Consider the following 5,839-nt stretch of genomic DNA (forward strand, 5'->3'; position numbering starts at 1 on the left):
ATTTTCTAGAAAATTCGTCTTCTCTGGTAAAAAATAAATCTTTTTAATGCAAAATTAATTTTTTTTCTATAATTTAACCACTTGGTTTTTTTTGTTTTTTTTCGGTTCAAGATTCATGATTGAAAATTCATGTCTGGTGGAAAATTATTCTTTTTTATTCAAAAAATTTACTATTTGGTTGATGATTCAAGTATTTTGTTGAACATTCATATTTTTCTTTTTAAAGTTTGAGTTCTTGTTGTTAGGAATTCCTTTTTTTTGTTAAATCTTTATTATTTATTATTTATTAATTTTACTTGGTACAAAAATAGCCTTGTTCATCATTTTAGTTGGAATTTCTTTTCCTTTTTTGAAAAATGAACTAATTTGTTAAAAGTTCGTTGTTTTTTTTGCTTAAAAATTTATTTTTTTGGTTAATGATTCATTATTTCAGTTGAAAAATCAGCTCTGAGCGAGAATATATTTTTCTAATCGAAAATTTTAATTTTTGGTTAAAAATTCTTATTTCTTGTTGAAAATAATAAAAAAATATTGTAAATTTAACTACATCATTTTCGGTTCAAATTTAACCGATTAAATCATTATAATGACTGATTTAATCTGTGAGTCAAAGTGACTGATGAGAAAAGCCACTTTTGACTTATTTGTCAGTCATCGAATCAGCATTATTTGAATCAGTCAAAATCGATTTCGAATCTATCACTTTTGTTTGATTCAAATTAAGAATTAATATTCAGTTGTTTTTGAAATAGAAACATTTACTAATTTTTATTTATTTAAAAAAGTTCTGAATGGTCGAGAAGGACTTGTACTCCGTTGTTTTACTTTTTATTAGATCAATGTCATATTGAAATTATGTTAAAATTCAAATTATCTTGTTTAATTTTAGACTCAGTTTAAGCTGTCTTATTTTAAAAAAGTTAGCAGAGCGTGGTTTCGATCCACGGACCTCTGGGTTATGGGCCCAGCACGCTTCCACTGCGCCACTCTGCTGCGATGGGTTCAACAATATTCTGAAGTGTCACATATTTCGTTGGCCTAGGCCCCTTATTTGTAATTAAAAGCTCATTTTTAAACACAAAAGGGTTTAAAAAACTCATTTTTATTGTTTGATACACTGTGTTTAATATTTAGGTTGTCCATAAAATTTAATTTTTGCGATTTTTTAAAATTTGCACGTCTTTTGCCTAATTTTGTAGTTTCGATAATAGTTCCATTAATATTTAATGCTATTTTCTAAAAAAAAGTTATATTTTGGTCTGAGATACAAATCCGTCTGTTTATTGGATTAGAATTCAATGAAAATTTTGAACATTTCTAAATGAAAATAAGGAAAATATATTTTCAAATCAGAAAATAAGAACTTAAAAATGGTAAAACTACTCTAATAATTTTCTAAAAAATAATAAGTTTAAATATGCATTCGTAAGTAAATACAGTAGATTAGAAGTTTCGAAATAGATACAAATGATCTTACGACTATATTTTATTCATTTATTTTAATATGACATAAAATTTGAACTTTTTTGTACTAGAAATATAAAAAAAGAAAATTTAATTATGTCGATATAATTAACATACATCATTAGTCATATTCTTCGTAATTAAAATCAATTATAATAATGTCCTTTTGATTCGCGAACAATGGATGACGTGGAATAATTTATGACGTAAATGTTAACTGAGAATCAATACACACAAGTCTTTGATGATAAAAATTGACCTTAATAATAAATAATTAAAATTAAAATTATGAAATTGTTCTAAACGAACAAAATATTTTGTATTTAAAATTTGCAAATCAAACAATTTTAGAATCTAAATTGTAAATTGCAAATCAAGCCTTTCACAGTAGAGTTAGTTTGGATAAGACGTTTAAAATTTGTTTTATTTAAATATTTTTCATCAGAAGCAGGAAGCATTTCAATTGTGAAAAGTCACAAAACTTAATTTTCAAAATTCCATCCATTGAAAGTTTTTTAATGCATAGATCAACCGTTATAAAATTACCTGCTGCCTAAAAAAAATATTTTAATTTTAATTTTCAAACAAATAGTTGAATTTGTCATAATAAAAATTAATCTGTGAACCAACTTTTGCATTTACCACCAAATATTTGAACTTTTTTTTTGTGGAAATCTCGTCGAACTCGTCGTTTTGGCTTGAAATTCCAAGATTTTTGATAAAATTTTTGTCCTTCATTGATTGAAAAGTCTTTCGCGAATTAAAATTCAATTCTGGTTGAAAATTCGTCTTGTTAGACTAAAAAATCGCCTCTTTTGGTAAAAAAATTAATTTTTTTGTAGAATATTAGTTTTTTATTTAAAATTAAATTTTTCGGTAGAAAAATGGACCTTTTTGATCACAAAATTCAGCTTCTTGGTTCAAAAACTATGTATATAGTTAAGAATTTGTCTTTTTTAGTAGAAAATGGATGTTCTTGGATGAAAATTCATCATTTTGGCTTAAGAAAGTAAGTACTTGATTGAAAAAACAAATATTTGGTCGAAAAAATAACCTTTTTTTTTGTAGACAATTCTTTTTTTGTTGTTGAACATGACATTTCTTGATAGAAAATTGATGTTCCTGATTGAAAATTAAACTTTTTTATTGAAAATGTATGTATTTTGTGGAGGATTCATCTTGTTTATTAGAAAATTGCATTTATTGGATTAAAATAAATATTTTTCGTCTAAAAAGCCAAGAACTTGGTAAAAATTCAAATAATTATCAGCAAAATTACCATTTATGTAGAAAATTCGTTTTTTGAGATTGAAAATACAATTTCTTTGTAAAAAATTGATCTGTTTTAGTTGAGGTTTCAACTTCTTAGTTGATAGTTTAATTAATTAAAGAAATACTTTTTTTGTTGAAGATTCATAATATTAGTTGCAAATTATCTCTTTGGTAGAAAATTAAACATTTGTTGAAAATTCGTTTCTGTTATTAAGAATTATTTTTAACACAAAATTTGACCATTTAGTTGAAAATGTAACTGTTAAGATGAAAATGAACTTTTTTGTTTTAAAAGTGAACTTTTTAGTTTAGAAGTTCAACTATTTGGTTGAAAATATATTTATATTGGTTTAAAATTTAACTATTTGATTAAAAATAGATTAAACTTTTTGAAAATTCGTATCTTTTGGTAGAAAATTAAACTATTTTAAAAATTTAGTTTTTTGTAGAAAGCTTGTCTGTTTAGCTTGAAAATACAATATTTTGGATAAAATTTTACTTTTAGACTGCAAAATCTTTCTTGGTTGCAGATTCTTCTTTTCAAATTAAAAACCCACCTCTTTTAGTAGAAATTTAATCTTTTTTTCTGGTTAAAAATGATACTGTGTGGTTAAAAATGAGTTTGGGTTTTGTTGTTGAAAGTTCAACTATTCTCGATAAAAAGTGTTTCAAAATTTAAAAAAAACTTTATGGAATTTAAACACGGCCCCCATAAGTCATAAATGATTTATATGATTTTCCGTAATTCTATAGAAGTGGTTTGAAAATGTGTTTCTTTTTAAAATAATTGGTACACGGCTGATGTTTGAAATTGTAAGGAAGACTTCTCCTAAAACATATGGAAGACATCTTTCGCCTCTTATGTTGTTGAAGGAGCAAAAAGGAGTTATAAATGTGGTAAAGTTCGTCGTTGTGGAAATGTGTGTGCATGGCATGACCTGTTTCTATCCTTCGTTTAATCCCAGATTCATAAATGCTTTTATACTAAAGTAAAGCAAGCTTCTTAATTAACGCTCACGTCTTCGTTGACAAGAAACCACAGGAAATGGCTTTCGTCCAGTTTTATAAGGTGTATCATCCACCACGGATAAAAAAGTTATTTTCGTTTCTACAATTTTACACTTTTTTAAATATATGCATTAACTTTGAAAAATAAGATAATACGTTTCTATTTTCTGTATACAATTAATCTGAAATTATTATTATAAAGAAGCGTTCACATATTACGTAACATTAAACGGGAGTGAGAGGGTTCTAAATAAATAATTTTACTTCATTATAAAATTTATTTCTAAACATTTATAAACATTATTGCTACAAGAAAAAATTCAAATTACAAACGATTATTCAATAATGGGAAATCATTCTCTTCTTAAAATTTCGCTACGTTGATCACTATAATTTGTAAACTTCCTTGAATTTTTGAGAGATAAGAAAAATTAAATTATGCACAAAAGATTATTTTGAAGAATTCGAAAAATGGAAGCTTTTTAAGAATTATGAAAGATTTGAGATTAAATTTTGTTTAAGGTTTCTGAGAACATTTTGAATGGTTTGAGTTTTATTTAGAAAAATTAAAAGCTTTTAATAATTACGAAAAATTTGAGGAGATAAAATTTTGTTGAAGATTTCTGGAAAAATTCGTAATCGTTTAGGTTTTATATTAAAAGAATAATTTTAGGTTTTCAATATTTCAAAATGTGTGGAAAAAGAATGTGGAACTATTTGAGACATTTCTTTGATTTTTAAGGATTTAAACATTTTGTAGGTTAACTGAATTTGCCAGGGTATCAAATGAATGAAAAAAATGTTCTTAAGATTGATAGGAAAATTTTTAATAAATGTTTTGTAATGAATTCTAAGAGAAAATTGGAAAAGATTACAAAACATTTTGAATTATTTCCTACAATTTTTGTAAAAAGTGTACAAGATTTTAAAGCGAAATTTTACAATTTCGCCATATTATAAAATTTTCGAAAACAATTTGATTGAGTTTATAAGATCTTCAGAAGTTTTGAAACGATTAAAGAGTAATTAAGACTTGTAAAGATATTAAAAGAATTTTTTAAGGTTTCACGAAAATAAAACAAAAATTTTACCTACATAGGAAAAATTAAAATAACTTTTCATTTCGAAAAAATAAATTTCAAGAGATTATTTAAAAGATTTCAAAAATTAGCAAAGGAAAATCTGAAAAATTTTATGGCAATTTTTACAATTTTGCAGAATTAAAGAAAAAAATCCGAAAAAATTCCAATAATTTTTAAAGATGAGAAGGCTTAAAGGGTCTGAAAAGATTTGAGAAAAAAACAAATTTTCATAATATTGATGGCAAAACTTTATATATTTAGTTGAATTAAACAGATTAAAAATAAATTTTTAATTTTAATAGATTTTTGGAAAAGCAGATTTTTAAATGATTTAAAAATAAACTTTAGCAGCTTCATGAGAATTTCGAAAAGGTTCAAAAGAATAAACAAATTTTCTTAAAATTTATAAAGAAGTTTAAAAGATTATAAGGCAATTTTTAAAATTTTAAATGATTTTTTAATATTTTTAGGAAAATTCGAGCCAGTTAAAATTTTTTCATGTTTTTAAGACGTTTTAAATAGATTTAAAATATTTAAAAACTTGGAAACATTTCCGAAGATTTATAAAATATTTCTTGATTTCTTCTAAACTTCAAAAAGACCTAAACATAATTTTAAAGTGTTCAAATTTTTCCTATAATATTTTGTATAATTCTATCAAATAACATAATTTCTTCAAGATCTTCTAGAATCTAGATTATTATCGATATATCTGAAATTTTCAATAACCTTTTTTTTAATTTTCTCAGGAACAAGGATTTTCAAACCGAACCGTTATATTATAAACAGAAATGTATTCATTTTTTTCTGGAAAAATAAAACTATAAACCAAAAAGAACATTTTTTAACAAACGAGTTGAATTGTTAAGCCCAAGGGATGAATTGTCAACAAAAGATGACTTTTCAACCGAATATTTGGATTTTCTATAAAAATAGTTGAATCTCTAACAAAATACATGATTGTTAAATTTCCAAGCAAAAAGTTAATTTTTAACTAAATAGTTGAATTTTCT

General features: G+C 24.2%; 1 non-coding gene across 1 annotated transcript; it reads right to left on the minus strand.

The window, feature by feature from the left end:
• Window positions 1-921: 921 nt before the first annotated feature.
• On the minus strand, window positions 922-993 carry Trnam-cau. The gene has a single exon. It is a non-coding gene; the product is annotated as a tRNA-Met (tRNA).
• Between the last annotated feature and the right edge of the window lie 4,846 nt (window positions 994-5,839).

The sequence above is a fragment of the Belonocnema kinseyi genome, chromosome 6, assembly GCF_010883055.1.
Source record: "Belonocnema kinseyi isolate 2016_QV_RU_SX_M_011 chromosome 6, B_treatae_v1, whole genome shotgun sequence".
Taxonomy (NCBI): Eukaryota; Metazoa; Arthropoda; class Insecta; order Hymenoptera; family Cynipidae; genus Belonocnema; species Belonocnema kinseyi.